The 20,138-nt window shown below is 39.6% G+C and overlaps 1 pseudogene; it reads left to right on the forward strand.

The window, feature by feature from the left end:
- The first annotated feature begins 18,940 nt into the window (after positions 1–18,940).
- On the forward strand, positions 18,941–19,368 carry LOC118667866 (annotated as a pseudogene).
- Positions 19,369–20,138: the final 770 nt, after the last annotated feature.

The raw sequence follows: 20,138 nt of genomic DNA on the forward strand, positions 1-20,138 counted from the left end.
ACTCCATTGATTTTTAGAGAAAGTGGAAGGGAGGGGGAGAGGCAGAAAGAGAGAAACATTGATTGACTGCCTCCCGGATACACCCCCAGCCTGCAACCAAGGTACATGCCCTTGACCTGAATCAAACCCAGGACCCTTCAGCCCACAGGCTGACTATCCACTAAACCAAATCGGCTAGGGCTTGGGGAACTTTTTAGAGCGATAGAAATGTTTACCTTAACTGGGGTGGTAGTTACCCAGGTGCATACATTTATCCAAACTAATTTAATTATACACTTAAGATCTGTACATTTCTCTGTGTGACATTTAACTAATTTAAAAAAGCACAATGTGAAAAAATTGTATTGCTTATATACAGATAATACAAATATACATAATACTTATATAATCATAACTATCTAAAATTGGTATGTGCATAAGGATAGTGACCAGGTAATAGCACAGCAAAGAAAGACAATTCAGAAGGAAGGTAAAAATCTAATAAGATTTTATTTGCTGTTATAATATTGTTTGAGCAAGAGATTTTAAAAATAAATAAAACCTCAACTCCTGTTTTGTTCGTGCTGCTAGTGTTTTGTGCTCCCTTTCCAGGAAATGGCCTACTTCTTGTACCAGTAATTCCTGAGGAAAAAAGCAGAGAATTGGTGTAGTGTCTATGAGTGTGTTCTCCCACCCAGACCCCCTGCCGGACTCTGCACAAGGAGAGCTACTCACTCCAGGTTATGCCCCCTCCCTGGGCACCTACACCAATGACGTGGGATAGGTAGCCCTACCCCTTGTCTCACTTTGGACAACTCTGAAGGATCATCCCAGCTTCAGTTGCCCCGTGGGCCAATCCTGCTGCCCTCATTCCCTTATAGGTGTTGTTGCTGAGAGCAGTCCCATAAACCTGCACACAAATTGTTTCCCCATTGACAAAAGGTGCCATTTTGTAAGGTTGGATTTCCATTATATCAGCCTTGCTACCAAGGCAAAATAAAGCCTATAGCCAAATCATGATATCCAAAGAAAGCACAGAATGGCAGAGAGTGGAGAGAAGAATTAGGAACTTATTCCTGGAACATATTAAATCCATAGTGAATAAATAGGTACTGTACACTTATCTCTACAACACTTACATTGCAATCTCAACAGAAGATCATTTGCATGGAAGGTCTGAGAACTGCTCCATTATAAAAACATGATAATTCCAGTTTGGATATCTTAATACCAACATTTTTTTGGTTTAACAATGATTCAACTAAAGGCACTGCTCCCTGCCAAACAGTTTTTGTCTAAAAACTTTCACAATTTCTGTTGCCATGAGTCCATTGCAATGTCATAACCATTGTCCAATCTGCCTTATTTGGGCAGCCATCACCTTCCCCATCACTCATTCATAAAATCCACTAGATCTCAACAACTCTTCACAGTCCAAAGTATTGTTAGTCTTTACAGTGATATGATTTTTAACAGAATCACTTTTTTAATTTAAACAATTTTAATTGTGGTAAAATACACATAAGATTTTTCATCTTGACCATTTTTAACTGTACAGTTCAGTGACATTAACTATATTAACATTGTTGTGCAACCATCACCATCATCTATCTCAGGAACATTTTCACCATCTCAAATTGAAACTTTATACTCATTAAATTCCCCAGCTCCTGGTAACCTCTATTCTATTCCCACTCTCTAATTTTAACTACTCTAGGTCTCTCATATAAGTGGAATCATACAATCCTTTTATGACTAGTACATTTTACTTAACCTAATGTCTTCAAGGTTCAACCATATAGTAGCATGTGTCAGAATTTCATTTTTTAAAGGAAAAAAAAATAATCCAGTGTATGTACATACACATTTTTGTTTATCCATCCATCGGTGGACATTTGGGTTGCTTCTACCTTTTCGCTATTGCGAATAATGCTGCTATGAATATTGGTTTATAAGTATTTGTTCAAGTCCCTGCTTTCAATTCTTGTGTGTGCATATATATATATCCAGAAATGTAATTGCTAGATGAAACAGTAATTCTATTTTTACTTTTTTGAGGAACTGCCATACTGTTTCTCACAGTGGCTTCATCATTTTACATTCCCACCAACAGTGTACAAAGGTTCTAATTTTTCCACATTCTTGTCAACATTATTTTATTTTCTTTTTAAATATATTTTTTATTTATTTCAGAGAGGATGGTAGACGGGAAGAGAGCTAGAAACATCAATGATGAGAGAGGATCATTGACTGGATGCTACACACCCCCTACTAGGGATCAAGCCCACAACCCTTGGTTCCCTGACTGGGAATCGAACTATGATTTCCTGGTTCATAGGTCAACGCTCAATCACTGAGACACACTAGCCGTAGATTTTCTTTTTTGATAGTAGTCATCCCAATGAGTGTCAAGTGGTATCTTATCACCGTTTTTTATCAGTATTTCTCTAGTGATTTATAATGTTGAGGATCTTTTCTTGTGCTTATTGGCCATTGTTTTCATCTTTGAAGAAATGTCTATCAACTCATTGCCCATTTTTTAATCAGGTTGTTTTTTTGTTGTTGTGCTGTTGAGTTGTAGGAGTTCTTTATGTATTCTGGATGTTAACTCCTTATTAGATATGATTTGCAAATATTCTCTCCCTTTCACTCTAATTGTGTCCTTTGATGCACAGAAGTTTTTTTATTTTAATGTAGTTCAATTTATCTATTTTTTTTGTTTGTTTGTTTCCTGGGCTTTTGGTGTCATATCAAGAAATTAATGCCAAATCCAATGTCATGAAGCTTTTCCCGTTTTATAGTTTTAGATTGTTGGCCATTTTGACGTAATTTTTGTATATGGTATAAATAAGGTAAGAGTCCAATTTCCAGTTTTCCCAAATCTATTTGTTGAAAGACTGTCCTTTTCCCAATGAATGGTATTTGCACTCTAGGTGAAAATTATTTGACCATATACGTAGGGTTTCTTTCTGTTCTTTATTCCATTAGTCTGTATGTCTGTCTTTAAGTGAGTGACAATTTCAATATTCTTTTAAAACAACTCTGATGTTTAGCCTCCCAAATTAAAGGTCTTCCACTATAATCTATTTTCAGATGCCTTGCTAAAAGACTGCATGCTCCTTAAGAGCTGAGACCATGTCTAGTTGTCTTAGTAACCTTAGTGCCTGGCATTGTGCCTAGCACATAGTACGTGCTACAAAAATGTGACCCAGATGTGGAAAGATCCTGCTGGGCAACTTTTGTTCATCACATGCTCACCTTGAACTGAGACTCAGTCTTTCAATGTATTCTCAAAAGAGATTAAACTCCACAACCCATTAATAAGGAATGTCTATTTTACTGAAAAATTCTTAGGGACACAGAAAGAAAAGTTTATATTAAATATAATATGGCAATACTTCATAAAAGTTCCTTTAATATGTCTCTTTTCCTTCAAAGTCCTCTCTCCTATAGATACTTCATTTTCCTTCCTCCTCTTCCTCTTCCTTTATCTCAGCCTCTAAAAACTTTGCTCTATTGTCCCAAAGCTATTCGGTTCTTGGCCTTAGAGTACCAACACACTCAGCCAAATAACAGCCTGGTGGTTGGTTAGGAACAGAACCATCTATCTATTGTTCCTCAAGCTTAAGGCTTTGAGCTCTTCACCCCCACCCCAAGCAGCTGACCAAAGTGTTCACCCACCTACATGGGTCTCCTGAAAGGGAGGTAGGAGAGTAGGGTACTAAGAGATTGGAGAATCTACTACTAAGAAAATAAGACTTTCCTCCATCAGGTTACAAAGATATACTGAATGAATAATTCAAGATTATCACCATGAAGGCTTCGTCAATGTCAAGACATAGATGCCTGCGAGAAGCTGCCATTTCCCCTAATCCTAACCCGTTCTTTTGCAGGGTCCCAATCAGCCACTCTTCAATGTGTTTCTGGCTGAACAGAAACCACAGCAAAGCTCTGGGCCTGAGATATAGAGCCTTCTGAGTCACTAGGTTGTCCCCTAGTGTGTTTTACCTGGTCCTGTGCATCTCTAATTCCTGAGCCCACCTGTCTTGCTGGGCCCTCCTTCATTGGCATCTATGCCCTATCTTGGTCTCTGGCCCACAAAGATGCTTTGACCATCATTACCTGCCTGATACAGTCTTCAACCCCACTCTGATCTGTGCCACCTGGACATAACCCTCTTTTACCCTAGTTCCACTGCTTCAATTCTGTCCTGAACACTAGATACTGAGCTTTTCAAAGAAAAGGGAGATAAAGAAAAAGCGTCCTATTATTTAAACACTTATTCTGTGCTAAGCCCAATTGTGATTAAGCACTCTTAACCAGCATATTTGGGTTAAATACTTCTGTTCCTTGGGCAAGTCACTTGACTTTTCTATGCCTCAGTTTTCCCATATGGAAAATAGAGATAATAATAGTTAATAACATAGTAAACACTCAATTCATTGTTATTATTATTATTACTGCTCATGCACATTGACTTTATTTACTTCTCACAAAAATCTTGCAAGGTAAATATTATTCTTCCTGACTCATGTTTTACAGAAGAAGAAAATAGAGTTCAGATAACTCAACTGACTTGCCCATGGTTAAAGAGCCAGTGAGTGGTAAAAGCAAGATCTAAACTTGGGTCTGTTTAATCCTCAAACCGTATGCCGTTTCCATCATGTCAGGCCTCCTCCAAAGGCAACTACCTCCCAGGTATAAAGTGGTCAAAGCTCCTTGGGAAAAAGTAAAGGACAAGAGGCCTCCAGCTGAGGCAATCTCTCTTCGTGGCATATTCAGGAAGTAATGGAGAAGAATGGAATGAATATGAAACCAGACTTGAAATAAGCAGCTGTTTTTCCACGTTTTGCACTCACTAGCTAAGTGCACGTGTAAACAATCCTCAACAACCTCATCTGGAAAATGGGAATGATAATACTTTAATAACAGTAATAACAACCTTGTGCTGGGAACACATGGTGAGAGGAGTGAATTGGTGTGTGATGTAAGTCATATAAAAGTACTCTGCCTACTGTGAAATGTGTCACAAATGTAAGGTTACTATTCAAAGTCAGCGTGGGATAATGGAAGAGAGAGAGTCTTTGGAGCCAAGAGAAATGGGGTCAAATCGCAGTAGCTGGGTATCCTAGGAAGGTTATTTCACTTCTTGGAGCTTCGGTGTCCTCATGAATGGGAATATATCAGATTCTTTCAGTTGCTAGTGACAGAAAACACAACTCAAACAGGCATTTGCATAAAAAGGATTTATTCTTTCTCAAGTATTTGAACTACAGTGAAGGCATGCAAATAATGTCACCCAGTCACCACAGGCTTTCTCTTGACCTCTTAATTCTGTTCTTGTCTGCATTGTTTCTACTCCTTAAATAGCAGCCTCCCCCTCAACACATCAGGATTACATCCAACCTCCTGAACAACCACAGAGCAAAAAATTCTCTGCTGCAAAATTTCCAGAATGAATCTTCATTTACCAGTCTTCAATCATGTATCTATCCCTGGACCCATGATTGAAGCAGAGAGATAATAATATTTAGGTTGGCCAGGCCCTGGAATAAGAAGGCTGGAATGAGCCCGTTAGAAACCTACAAACTGAGATGAGTCAGTGGAGTGGTTCCCCAATAGACAAAATGCTATTACCTGAAAAGGGGAGAGTAGAAGCTGGGCCAGCAGCAACAAATGTCTCCCGGTGGAGTTGTCTCCGGCATTAAATGAGCCCTGTGATGTTTACAGAGGACAGGGCTCTGCAAAGTAGAATTCGAGCTACTGAGAAGTCAGTTCAACAAGAAGCAAAATGAGGCAAATGTGGAAGGTCCCGAGACAGCAGTAAGGTCACAGACCCCACACTGTGCTGGTGCACAGGCAAAAATCAAAGTCAGTCCCACAAGCGGAGAGGTTTAGGGCTCAGGATGTGCAGGTGATGAGATATGGCTGGGACTGTGGCCAAAAGCCAATGCTGGCAGAACTGTGCCTCTGGCTTTTGGTTGAGTGGACAGCTTGTCCCCTTAAAAAGGCCAGGCCCAGCAGGCAAAGGAAACCATAGCAACCACAAGTTAAGGAAGAAGGATGAAAAGCTTGTAAACACAGCTTCCAGCCATGTGGCATAGCTTTGGGCTCCTAAGAGACAGCCACATAAAGACCAGTCTGGCTCTTGATGACCAGGCAAAGGGGGCTACTTCTGGGCCCAAATGTGGACTGATGCAGAGTCTGCAAACCAGGCAGGCAAGCAGGCAAACAGACATGGCTGCAAAAGCAGAGTCTTTGTGTGTTGTACTTCTAGTTGCTTATGTGTGCCAGGTGGCCAGGTTTGATCTTTTTGTCCATACCAGTTTACATACACCTCCCCTTCCCATCTCTGCGCAAACTTCTGACCCAGCCTCAGCACTAGGTGGCAAGTGACTATGTACAGAGTGGCAGCAACTAGGAAACATACTAAGAAGCTCTGTGTTGCTCAGGCATAAATAACCAGCTGTGTCATGCAATTTCCTGAGCTGCACAACTGGCAATGACAACCTGCCTTTCCATCCATCATCAGGGAGTGATTGTGGGTCCTCAGCAGGATGCTGATAACTGCATTTTTCAAGGTCGTGGCCAAACGCACTTTTCACCACTGGAGAGTTAATACTCTGCAATATTGGGTATGACAGTACCCACCCAGAACAGACACATTTAACAAGATATAAAATCTGCTTCTTCTCCAATCTGATTTTCCAAAGAGAAAATAGAAAATCAGCAAACACTTTTTGCCTGATAAATACTTGAAATTTTAGGAGCGCAGAATCCAAATAGTAACTATGGCAACACAAGCCACTCCAATAAGACTAACACATTATTTCCAGCACAATAGCCTGGCTTGTGCTCAGAAAGCAGAGGTAATGTTAGCTGAAAGCAATTCCTGAATTGGGGGGTGGGGGGGATAAAATCCTCTGGCAGTGGAAGCTTCATGCTTAGGTTTCTGGTTTCAGGCCTCTAGGATTCAGTGGCAAGATGAATTAACTACAGGATTAATATCTTACCCCTCCACACTAATGAACTAGCAGCCTCTCATCTTTTGCTTGGGCTTCTTCACTTCCAACCACAAAGCTATTCAAACCCCAGGACTCACAGTGACAGTACTGAGAATATGGGTTGTGAAAATTACAAAATCAAACAGCTTAACCAGACATTAGGGATCGCCCAGACTAGGAACCTCTTAAAGGCAGAAGAATATTCTACAAAGAGCTGAAGACCTCACCATGACGGGTGAAGTTCCATCTAACTTCATTTGTTTTATACAGTGGGAAACTGAGACCCTGGAAAATTAAGAGACTTGGCCATGATCACTCAGAATCAAGAGATGACATAAACTCCTGGCTAAGGCCTCTGGCTATGAAACAGGACAGAATGGGGTTTGCATCCTGGTTGTTATCATGTTTATTATGTTGAGGTATATTCCCTCTAGTCCCACTTTTTTTTTTAGAGTTTTTATCATAAATGGATGCTGAATGTTTCTGCATCTATTGATATGATTTTATGATTTTCATCCTTCATTTTGTTCATGTGGTGTATCATGTTAATTGATTTGCAGATATTGAACCAACCTTGCATCACAATTACATAAATCCCACTCGATCATGGTGTATGATCTTTTTAATGTATTGCTGAATTCAGTTTGCTACTATTTTTGCATGTATGTTCATCAGGGATATTGGCCTATTGTTTTCTTTTTTTAAACATTTTTTTTTATTGATTTCAGAGAAGAAGGGAGAGGTAGAGATAGAAACATAAACAATGAAAATCCTTGATTGGCTGCCTCTTGCACACCTCACACTGGGGATCAAGCCCACAACCTGGGCATGTGCCCTTCAGGAAATGAATCATGACCTCCTGTTCCATGGGTCAATGTTCAACCACTGAGCCACACCGGCCGGGCTGTTTTCTTTTCTGTATTGTCTTTGTCTGGTTTTGGAATCTGGGTAATTCTGGTCTTGTAAAATGAGCTTGGGGATCTTCCTTCCTCTTCCGTTCTTTTGGAACAGTTTGAGAAAGTTAGGTTAAACAAACAAAAAAAATTAATGAGAACAGTGGCATTGTTTTACATTTATGCAAATCTCTTAATGTCTGGCTTGATAGAGGATAGCTCAGTTCTTTTTTTTTTTAAATATATTGTATTGATTTTTTACAGAGAGGGATAGAGAGTTAGAAACATCGATCAGCTGCCTCCTGTACACCCCCTACTGGGGATGTGCCCACAACCAAGGTACAAGCCCTTGACCGGAATCGAACCTGAGGCCCTTCAGTCTACAGGCCGACGCTCTATCCACTGAGCCAACCGGTTAGGGCGGATAGCTCAGTTCTTATATCTGCTTTTGCATTAAACCTATTGTGATTTGTTGTTTGAAGTATATGAAGAAAATACAATCACACAGATATGTACTAGTCAAAAAAGGGAAAGAATATTTTAGTAGACTATTCAGATAACTGTAAATTTTCTTCTTGGATACTACATTAAAACTCAGCAAGTGGTAGTTTCTTAAAGATTATATGCATGTAGAATCTGAAACCATATCAATGAACTTTTCATAGTTGTTATATTAAAATCTATTAATCTATCATGCACTTTGAGTGGATTTTTTAACCATGCATGTTCTTTTAATACAGTGGTTCTCAACCTTCCTAATGCTGCAACCCTTTAATACAGTTCCTCATGTTGTGGTGACCCCCAACCTCATACTGTAATTTTGCTACTGTTATGAATCATAATATAAATATCTGATATGCAGGATGTATTTTCATTGTTGCAAATTGAACATAATTAAAGCATAGTGATTAATCACAAAAACAATATGTAATTATAAATGTGTTTTCCAATGGTCTTAGGTGACCCCTGTGAAAGGGTCGTTCGACCCCCAAAGGGGTCGCAACCCACAGGTTGAGAACCGCTGTTTTAATATCATGTATTTGTCTTTTGGAAAATACTAGCTCACTGAGTTATTCAGATCTTTCAAATGTGGTCACATTTCATTATACAAAATCATATTCATTAATATCACTACCAATTGCATGAGATAAGTCTTTAAGTATTTAGAAGCTGTAAAGTTCATAGTGGCAGATATTCTAATTTTCACTTGAAAGTTTAGATTTTATCTTTGGTAACAAATACTGTATTTTCCTTGACAAGCTCATTTCAATTATTTTTGAGAAATTTTCTGCCACATACTCAAACTGGAGTAATTATCGTTTTTGTTAAAAGATAATTTTTTAAAAGATATAACTTTCATACAAATATAAAATGAGCAAATGTTAAAGATTATATTTAACTCATAATGAGGGAGCCAGGCAGATGTTTAAACCAGTTCAAAGAAGTCAAAGATGCACAAATTTATAATGAATACAAGAATGTTGAAATGAATGTGCAAATGGCACAAAAATGGCTTTTTTATAATCGGGGAAGGGGTATCCTCCACTAGGCAGAATTCATTTGCATGTCTATAGACAAGAATTATTTTGCATTGCTATCATTTATCTACAATTTACAGTTGTAAAATAGCTTCATAGAATCAGAATCAGCTAAGCATGGGCTATAGACAAAGCACAGTTTTCCTTTAAGCACAAATCTTTCCTACAGTTGTCTCACTCATTTTGAAAAAATGGTGTTTTGTAGGGGGGTGGGGGGGGAAAGCAGCTAGTTTACCTCACAACTGAACAGTTGCACAAGTGCATTTCCTGAGATGATTATCCTGCTTTGGTATGCAACATAAGTAACACAAATAAAATGTGGTGTTACTGCCTTGATTTCTGCTAAGGTGCCAGCAGCTTTAGCTACCATTGCTTTTGCACCATTAGTTCAAACATCGACACAGTGAAATGGCAAATGATGGTCTTCATATTGATCAGAAAATAATTTTGACTTTGAGGATACCCTGACAGGGCTTGGGGGAACCCTAGAGGTCTGTGGACCATACTTTTAGAGCCACTGTCCTAAAGTATTCTGTCGGTCAAGGAAATGACCCAAAGAAGAATGAGTGGGAGGAAAAATGGCGGCGGTATAAACGGACGTGTCCTGTGCCTTGTCCTGGAGCAGATAAGGGTGAGCAGCTGAAACGGGTAACATGCAGCCCGAATAGGCAGAGGATTTTCAGCTGAGAGACTGTCTGCAGCTAGGAAAGACTGAGAACCCCCAGGAAAAAAAGGACGGTTGGAGACTGCGGCTGAAGCCTCTCGTGGTGCGCCAGCTAAGCAGCGGAGACTGCGCCATCTTGGGTGGTTGTTGCCGGCATCCAGAGACCAGCTACTAACCTGGAAACAAGGGAAACAAGGGATCTCAAGCAGCATGACTGCCTGAACTCAGACGAGCACTGCTTCTTCTCACGGAAAGGTTGGACATCCCCTAAAGGTGCGGTTTGCAGTTCGGGTTGGAGGGAGGACGGAGCTCGCGTGCGCGCGGGGCGGAATCTGCGCCCCACAGAGTCTGCAGCCGTTGGGACCAGCGTGACCCGCGAGTGGGGAAGGGGCCCCACAGGGCTGCTGGCGAAAAATGAGCCCATAGCTGGACTGGATGTAAGGGAGCAGCCTTGGACTTTGCCAATCTGCTGGCTGCTTGGTGCCAGGGGCGAGTGAGCGCGCGGAGACTGCGCGCGGAGACTGTGCGCAGACCTGGAAGGTGGAGGCTTGCGACTTCGCACAACTATCAGGCTCTTGTTACAGTTCCCCTTAGATCCGTGCATTTGATTATTAAACCCAGTGCATGGGATTCCCCAGTTGGGGTCATTCGCAGAGCCTGTAGGGGAAAGTTCTTTTTGGGGAGCCTGGGAAACAGCGGGCAGTGGCAAGGAACCAGCTCTGGGCAGTGGTCTTTCCTGAATCAGTTCCCAATACCATAGAGGAAAAAAAAACAAAAAAAAAAAAACCCTACTGATAGAGAGGACTTATAGCCTCGGAGGTCAATCCAGACACACTGCCACCCAGAGGCAGAGCCACGAACTGTCTCTTCTGTGATCACAAATAAAGGCAGTCTGGTAAACAAATACAAGCTGCCTTAAAATCAGGTCTGTGGTTTACTGCACGGAGGGACAGTGTATCGCAGGGAAGTTCAACACTCCCCTGAATGCCTGGCAGGACTGAGGCGTGCCAAAAAGAAGAGTGGAAGATCTGAAGCACCTTCACTTCCGAATATTTTTATATTTTTTTTTTAATTCTTTTTTCACCATTTCATTAAGAACCTATTTTATTTTTTTATTTTATTTTTATTTTTTATCACTTGATTTTACCTTTTTAATTACTACATTTTTTAACCAGTATTATTGCTATCCTTTTACCATTTTTTCAAGTGTCATTTTATTTTTTATTTTTTTTTTTTATTTTTCTTTATTTTATTTTGGGATTAGTGTTATACACACTATTTTCATCGTTCCTTTAGCATCATTTCTCTCTAGCTCACATTTACCCTTAAGCCAATACTCTCTTCCTCACTTTTCCCCTTTTGTTGTCCTGTTTCTCTTACCCTATTCCTGCTTTGGATTTTACCTATTCCTTCTTTCTACCCACTGTCTAAATTTCACCCTACTTATATATCTAATTTCCAATCCCTCGCTCTCCCCATACAAATAGCCTCTTCCCCACCTCTATTTCATTCTCTTACTTTTTTTTTTTTTTTTTTTTTTTTTTGTTTTTTTTCTTCTCTCCCTTTTCCCAATCTCATTTCGGCACTCCTTTTTGTTTTTTATTTTTCTCTTTAATCTTTTTCTCTTTTTTCTTCTATATCCCCTAATTCTCTTCGCTCGGGGGGGTCACCTTTATTTGGGGTTATTAATATCGTGAATGCATTTAGTTTGTTGCCTTGTACGTTGTGCCTTGTTGTGTTGTATTTTGTGCCTTTGAATCAGCGCAGCAGAGAGAGAACTACATAACCAAACACCTTGAGAAGAGAAATCATGGTGAAACAAAGAATCAACCCAAATATGAAAGAAAAACAGGCATCATCAGAAAAGGAAGTAAACGAAATGGAGGCAATGGAGGCAAGCAACCTGTCAGAGAAAGAATTCAGAGTAATGGCCATAAGGTGGATGAAAAAAATGGAAGACCAATTCAACAATATGTGTAGGAACCAAGAGGAAATGAAGAAGAACCAAGAGGAAATGAAGAGAAACCAAGAAGAAATGAAAAACGATATCACTGCCATAAAGAACTCAATAGAAAGCATCAACAGTAGACTAGAAGAAGCAGAGGACCGCATCAGCGAGCTAGAAGACAAGGTAGAAAAAAATACCCAAACAGAACAGCTTCTAGAAAAAAAAAATTAAAAAGCAGGAGGAGAGCCTAAGAGAACTCTGGGACAATGCTAAACGAAACAACATCCGAATAATAGGGGTGCCAGAAGGAGAGGAAACTGAGCAAGGAATAGAAAACCTGTTTGAAAAAATAGTAACAGAAAATTTCCCTGATATAGGGAGGAAAAAACTCACACAAATCCAAGAAGCTCACAGAGTCCCAAACAAAATGAACCCGAAAAGACCGACACCAAGGCACATAATAATTAAATTGGCAAACACCAACGACAAAGCAAGAATCTTAAAAGCAGCCAGAGAGAGACAGAAAGTTACCTACAAAGGATCCCCCATCAGACTAGCGACCGATTTCTCAACAGAAACACATCAGGCAAGAAGGGAATGGAATGAAATATACAAAGTCATGCAAAGGAAGGGTCTGAATCCAAGAATACTATACCCAGCGAGGCTATCAATCAAAATTGAGGGTCAAATCAGGAGCTTCACAGACAAAAACGGTCTACGGGAGTTTATTACAACCAAACCAGCAATGCAAGAAATGCTACAGGGTCTGCTGTAAATAGAAAAAACAGGAAACAAAGAAGGAACGCAGCGGTAAAGAACAAAAATGGCGACTAACAAGTTTCTATCAATAATAACTTTAAATGTAAATGGATTAAATTCCCCAGTCAAAAGGCATAGGGTAAATGAGTGGATAAGAAAACATGACCCATATATCTGCTGTCTACAGGAAACCCACCTCACAAAAAAAGACACACACAGACTGATGGTGAAGGGATGGAAAAAGGTTTTTCAGGCCAATGGAAGTGAAAAAAAAGCCGGGGTAGCAATACTTATATCTGACAAATTAGATCTCAAAGTGAAGGACATAAAAAGAGATCAAGAAGGCCACTTCATAATACTAAAGGGAGCAGTCCAACAAGAAGAAATAACTCTGGTAAATATATATGCACCCAATATAGGAGCACCCAAATACGTAAGAAATCTTCTGGAGAAGATCAAGGGAGAGATTGACAGCAATACAATCATAGTAGGGGATCTTAACACCCCATTATCTCCACTGGACAAATCCTCTAAACAGAAACTCAGCAAAGAAACATCAATCATAAATGACTCACTAGATCAGATGGAATTAATTGACATCTTCAGAACATTTCACCCCAAAGCCACAGAATATACATTCTCCTCAAGTGCACATTTGTCATCTTCAAAGATAGACCATATATTGGGTCACAGACAAAGTCTCTTCAAATTCAAGAAAATTGAAATCATATCAAGTATCTTCTCAGACCACAAAGGCATAAAACTGGAAATCAACTACAACAAAAACAATCCAAAAAAATCAAACACATGGAGACTAAATAGCATGCTATTAAACAACGACTGGGTCACCAGTGAGATCAAAGAAGAAATAAAAAACATCATGGCAACAAATGACAATGAAAACACAACAATCCAAAACCTATGGGACACAGCAAAAGCAGTCTTGAGAGGGAAGTTCATAGCTCTACAAGCCTACTGCAAGAAACAAGAAACAATGAGAATAAATGACCTAACTCTACAACTCGAAGAATTAGAAAGAGAGCAACAAAAAAAGCCCACTGTAAGCAGAAGGAAGGAAATAACAAAGATCAGAGCGGAGATAAACGACATAGAGACCAAAAAAACAATACAAAAGATCAACAAAACCAAGAGCTGGTTCTTTGAAAGGATAAACAAGATTGATACACCTCTAGCCAGGCTCACCAAGAAACAAAGAGAGAGGACCCAAATAAACAAAATCAGAAATGAAAGAGGAGAAATAACAGACCCCATAGAAATACAAAGGATTGTTAGAAAATACTATGAACAACTCTACTCCAACACACTAGACAACCTGGAGGAAATGGACATATTCCTAGATAAATACAACCTTCCAAAACTTAACCAGGAAGAATCTAAAAATCTCAATAGGCCAATAACTATGGAGGAAATCGAAGCAGTAATCAAAAAGCTTCCAGCAAACAAAAGCCCGGGGCCAGATGGCTTCACAGGGGAGTTTTACCAAACATTCAAGGAAGACCTAAAACCTATCCTCCTCAGACTATGTCAAAAGATCCAAGAGGAAGGAGCACTTCCCAGCTCATTCTATGAAGCCAACATCACCCTAATCCCAAAACCAGATAAAGACAATACAATGAAAGAGAATTACAGGCCAATATCCCTCATGAACATAGATGCCAAAATCCTCAACAAAATCCTAGCAAATCGGATCCAGCAGTACATCAAAAAGATCATACACCATGACCAAGTAGGATTTATCCCAGGGATGCAAGGATGGTACAATATCCGCAAATCAATAAATGTGATACATCACATAAACAAATTGAGAGAGAAAAACCACATAGTCATATCAATTGATGCGGAAAAAGCATTTGACAAAATCCAACACCCTTTCTTGATAAAAACTCTCAGCAAGATAGGAATTGAGGGATCATACCTCAACATAATAAAAGCCATATATGACAAACCCACAGCCAACATCATAATCAATGGGCAAAAACTAAAACCATTCCCCCTAAAAACAGGAACAAGACAGGGATGCCCCCTCTCACCACTCCTGTTCAACATAGTACTGGAAGTACTAGCCATTGCGATCAGACACGAAGAAGAAATAAAAGGCATCCAGATTGGAAAAGAAGAAGTAAAACTGTCCTTATTTGCAGATGACATGATACTGTACATACAGAACCCTAAAGACTCCATCAAAAAATTATTAGACTTAATAAATGAATTCGGCAATGTAGCAGGATACAAAATTAATGCTAAGAAATCCATGGCATTTCTTTACACCAATAGTGAACTTACAGAAAGTGAAACTACAGAAGCAATCCCATTTACCATTGCACCAAAAAAATTAAAATACCTAGGAATAAACTTAACTAAGGAGGTAAAAGACTTATATGCTGAAAACTACAGGACACTGAAAAAAGAGATAGAGGAAGACATAAACAGATGGAAGAATATACCGTGTTCATGGATTGGTAGAATCAACATCATCAAAATGTCCATACTACCCAAAGCAATTTATAGATTCAATGCAATCCCCATTAAATTACCAACAGCATATTTCACAGATCTAGAACGAACGTTCCAAAAATTCATCTGGAATAAAAAAAGACCCCGAATAGCTGCAGCAATCCTGAGAAAGAACAAAGTAGGTGGGATCTCAATACCAGATATCAAACTGTATTACAAAGCCACTGTTCTTAAAACAGCTTGGTACTGGCACAAGAACAGACATATAGATCAATGGAATAGAATAGAGACCCCAGAAAGCAACCCAAACCACTATGCCCAATTAATATTCGACAAAGGAGGCAAGAGCATACAATGGAGTCAAGACAGTCTTTTCAATAAATGGTGTTGGGAAAATTGGACAGATACATGCAAAAGGATGAAACTAGATCACCAACTCACACCATACACAAAAATAAACTCAAAATGGATAAAAGACTTAAACGTAAGACGGGAAACCATAAAAATACTAGAGGAATCCACAGGCAGCGAAATCGCAAACATATGCCGAAGAAATTTCTTCTCTGATAATGCTCCTAGGGCAATGGAAACTAAAGAGAAAATAAACAAATGGGACTACATCAAAATAAAAAGCTTTTGCACAGCAAAGGAAACCATCAACAAAACAACAAGAAGACCCACTACATGGGAGAACATATTTGCCAATGATACCACCGATAAGGGTTTAATTTCCAACATTTACAGGGATCTCATGAAACTTAACAAAAGGAAGATAAACAATCCAATAAAAAAATGGGCAACGGACCTAGATAGACACTTTTCGAAAGAGGACATACAGAAGGCCGAAAGACATATGAAAACCTGCTCAAAGTCACTAATTATACGAGAGATGCAAATCAAAACGACAATGCGTTATCATCTCACACCTGTCAGAATGGCTATCATCAACAAATCAACAAACAACAAGTGTTGGAGAGGATGTGGAGAAAAAGGAACCCTTCTGCACTGCTGGTGGGAATGCAGACTGGTGCAGCCACTGTGGAGAACAGTATGGAGCTACCTCAGAAGACTAAAAATGGAACTCCCATTTGACCCAGTGATCCCACTACTAGGAATATATCCCAAGAAACCAGAAACGCCAATCAGAAAGGATATATGCACCCCTATGTTCATAGCAGCACAATTCACCATAGCTAAGATTTGGAAACAGCCTAAGTGCCCATCAGCAGATGAGTGGATTAGAAAACTGTGGTACATATACACAATGGAATACTATGCTGCGGTAAAGAAAAAGGAACTCTTGCCTTTTGCAACAGCATGGATGGAACTGGAGAGCATTATGCTAAGTGAAATAAGCCAGTCAGAGAAAGATAAATACCACATGATCTCACTCATTTGTGGATTATAGAGAACAACATAGACTGATGAAAAGGGACAGACTCAAAGACTGAGAAACAGCAATCAGGCTATCAATTCCCAGAAGGAAAGTAGGGGAGGGCGGGGGTAAGGGGAAGAGATCAACCGAAGGACTTGTATACATGTATATAAGCCATACCAATGGACATGGACAACAGGGGGATGGTAGCATGAGTGTGTGTGGGGGGGAGGTTGGGGGTTAATGAGGGGGATGAGGACACATTTGTAATACCTTAACTAATAATAAAAAAAAAAAAAAAAATTTCAAATGCAAAAAAAAAAAGAAGAATGAGTGAAAAGAAGCAAAGAGCCAGACCATCTGCAAACTGAACAATCAGACTTTGTATGGGGAGGAAAAAGTTATCAAAAAGAATCTAGAAACAGTGCCATAGAGTTGGGGGAGTTAATAAGTTAAACACAATAATAAAACCCACTAAACATGGTATGCTTTGTTGTTACTACAGACTCGCAATTCCAAACAATGTCAATGATAAAATACTCCTCCTACATGAGCAGACCCTTCCCATTACTCCCTACTTGTACACCACTGTCCAGAGCAGGGGTCCTCAAACTACGGCCCACGGGCCACATGCAAATACAAATGTTGTATTTGTTCCCGTTTTGTTTTTTCACTTCAAAATAAGATATGTGCAGTGTGCATAGGAATTTGTTCATAGTTTTTTTTAAAACTATAGTCCGGCCCTCCAACGGTCTGAGGGACAGTGAACTGGCCTCCTGTTTAAAAAGTTTGAGGACCCCTGGTCCAGAGTATAGGCCTGAGTAAGACATCAGAGTCCAGGAGCACTGTAGCCGCAGACCACAAAAGGAAGAGATGGCAACCATTCTATTTCTGTTCTTTTAGTGACTGCCTTAGAAATGTTAGCATGGATGCTTGTCAAAACCCAAAACTGATCTCAATCCTCCTGTGCCCCCCACCCCACAAAAAATAACCTTGTAAGACATTGTTGCCCTGGCCAGTATGACTCAGTGATTAGAGTATCAGCCCACTCACCAAAGGGTCACGGGTTTGATTCTGGTTCAGGACATGAATCTGAGTTGAAGGTTCGATTCCTGGCCCAGGGCACAGCGCATGCAAGAGGCAACTCCAATCGATGTCTCTCTGTCACACTGATGTTTCTCTCTCTTCTCTCTCTCTCTCTCTCTCTCTCTCTCTCTCTCTCTCTCTCTCTCTCTCTCTCTCTCCCCCTCCCTCCCTCCCTCCTTCCCTCCCTCTCTCCCCATACTCTCTCTAAAAACCAATGGAAATAATATCCTTGGTGAAGACTAACAAACAAAAAAGACATCGTTGTCTTATAGAGTTGATTATTTTTATCCATGCACTTTCTTTTTATTTAGCACTTTCTTTGCTCTTCATTCTTTCTTGAATCTCAGACCTTCCTTCTGCCTAAAGTATATTTTTTGGAATTTCCTTGGGTGATAGCCTGCTGGTAATTATTTCCCTCAGATTTTGTCTGCTAATGTCTTTCTTTCCTCCTTATTTATTCATTTATTTTTATTATTGTTTTTTTATCCTCACCCAAGGATATGTTTATCCATTTTAGAGAGAGAAAGGGAGAAAGAGTGAGAGAGAGAGAAAGGGATCAAGAGAGAGAAAAAGAGAGAAACATTGATATGAGAGAAAAATATCGATAGGTTGCCTCACATAGGTACCCCAAATGGGGATCAAATCCACAACCTAGGTATGTACCCAGATCAGGAATTGAACTCACAACCTTTCAGTGTACATGAGACAATGCTCCAACCAACTTGAGCCACACCGGCCAGGGCTATTTCCTCCTCCTTCAAAAATATTTTTGCATGCATATACAATCCTAGGTTCACAGTAATTTTCTCTCAGCATTTTAAAAATATTTCACTGGTTTCTATTACTGCTGTTGAGAGGATTAACTGTGATTGCCATTCTTTAAAGATAATCTGTTTTTCCCTATGGTTGCTTTAAGATCTTTTCTTTGTCTTGGTGCTCTACAGTTATATTTATGTTATATGCAAGTGTGGATTTCTTTTTATCTTACTTAGCATTTGTTGGCCTTCCTGAATGTGTGAACAGATGTCTTTCACAAATACAAAAATATTCTCAACTATTATACCTATTTCAATATTGTCTCTGCAACATTCTTTCTCTTCTCTTCTTGTAGAACACCAATTATACATGTAGTTGATTATTTCATCCTCCTGCTCAAAATGAAAGTTCACATGAAAGCATGTGGTGTGGCTCTTTTGGTCAGGCCTGTTGCGCCAGCAGGATGGGCAAGTACCATGGTTTTCACACTGCCAGGAAGCTCTGAAGCCATCAACGAGATCAGAAGTGGCATGATAAACAGTACAAGAAAGTCCATTTGGGGAGAGCCCTGAGGGCCAACCCTTTGGAGGCACTTCCCATGCAAAGGGAATTGTACTGGAAAAAGTAGGGGTTAAAGCCAAACAGCTAAATACTGCCTTTAGGGAAAATATCAGAATAGCAAGAAAAATACATTTTAAAAATTACAGCCTTTGTACCCAGTGATGGTTGTTTGATTTTACTGAGGAAAATGAAGAAGTTCTGGTTGCTGGATTTGGTTGCAAAGGTCATGCGGTTAATGACATTCCTGGTGTCCACTTTAAGCTTATCAAAATAGCCAATGTCTCTCTTTTGGTGGCCTACAAAGGCAAGAAGAAAAGACCAAGGTCTTAAGTTTTGATGGTGAAAACACAGTAGTAATAAATTTTATATGCTTAAAAAATGTATGTGGTGTGTAAATGATGAATGACCTGACATGGTTTGGTTATACAGAACAGGATTGAGTGAGGGCAACAAGATTGTAGCTGGGGATATACCCAAAAGCCCAGCAGGGACTAGCCAGTGAAGGAAGGGCCTTCAATGTCATTGTGCATTTTGAACTTTATCTAACAGGTAATGGAGGTACTTTCAAATTTGAACCGCAAGATCCACAAATTTTTTCATAAACTAACATTTTAGGATTCTATTACTGTTTCCCTTTAAACCTGTGTTTCTTAAAGTGTAGCCAAGTTTTACCTGCATCAGCATCATCTGATTAGCTTATCAAAACTTGCAGATTCCCAAGTCCAAGCCCTACTGAATAAGTCTCCCCAAAGAGGAAGGGTAAGGAAGGGGGAACACCCAAGACCTGGGACTCTGAAGTTTAACAAGCTTGCAGGTAAACCTTTTGTACATTAAACTCAGACCCTGTGGGTAAGAGCAGTGCTTTTCAATCTGCTACTGAGACCACTGGTGGGCTGGAAAATCATTTTTCAATGAGATAGAGTAAAATCTCACATTGTGTCTCTTGTTATTAGGGTGAGTATTATTGCATTAAACCTTTGTTTTGGTATTATAGTGTGTGTGTGTGTGTGTGTGTGTGTGTGTGTGTGTGTGTGTGCATGAGCCAGCTGCAAAATATGTTTCATGTGTTGAGGCTAAAAAAGTTAAAGAAGCATTACCTT

Source organism: Myotis myotis, unplaced genomic scaffold, assembly GCF_014108235.1.
Source record: "Myotis myotis isolate mMyoMyo1 unplaced genomic scaffold, mMyoMyo1.p scaffold_m19_p_13, whole genome shotgun sequence".
Lineage (NCBI taxonomy): Eukaryota > Metazoa > Chordata > Mammalia > Chiroptera > Vespertilionidae > Myotis > Myotis myotis.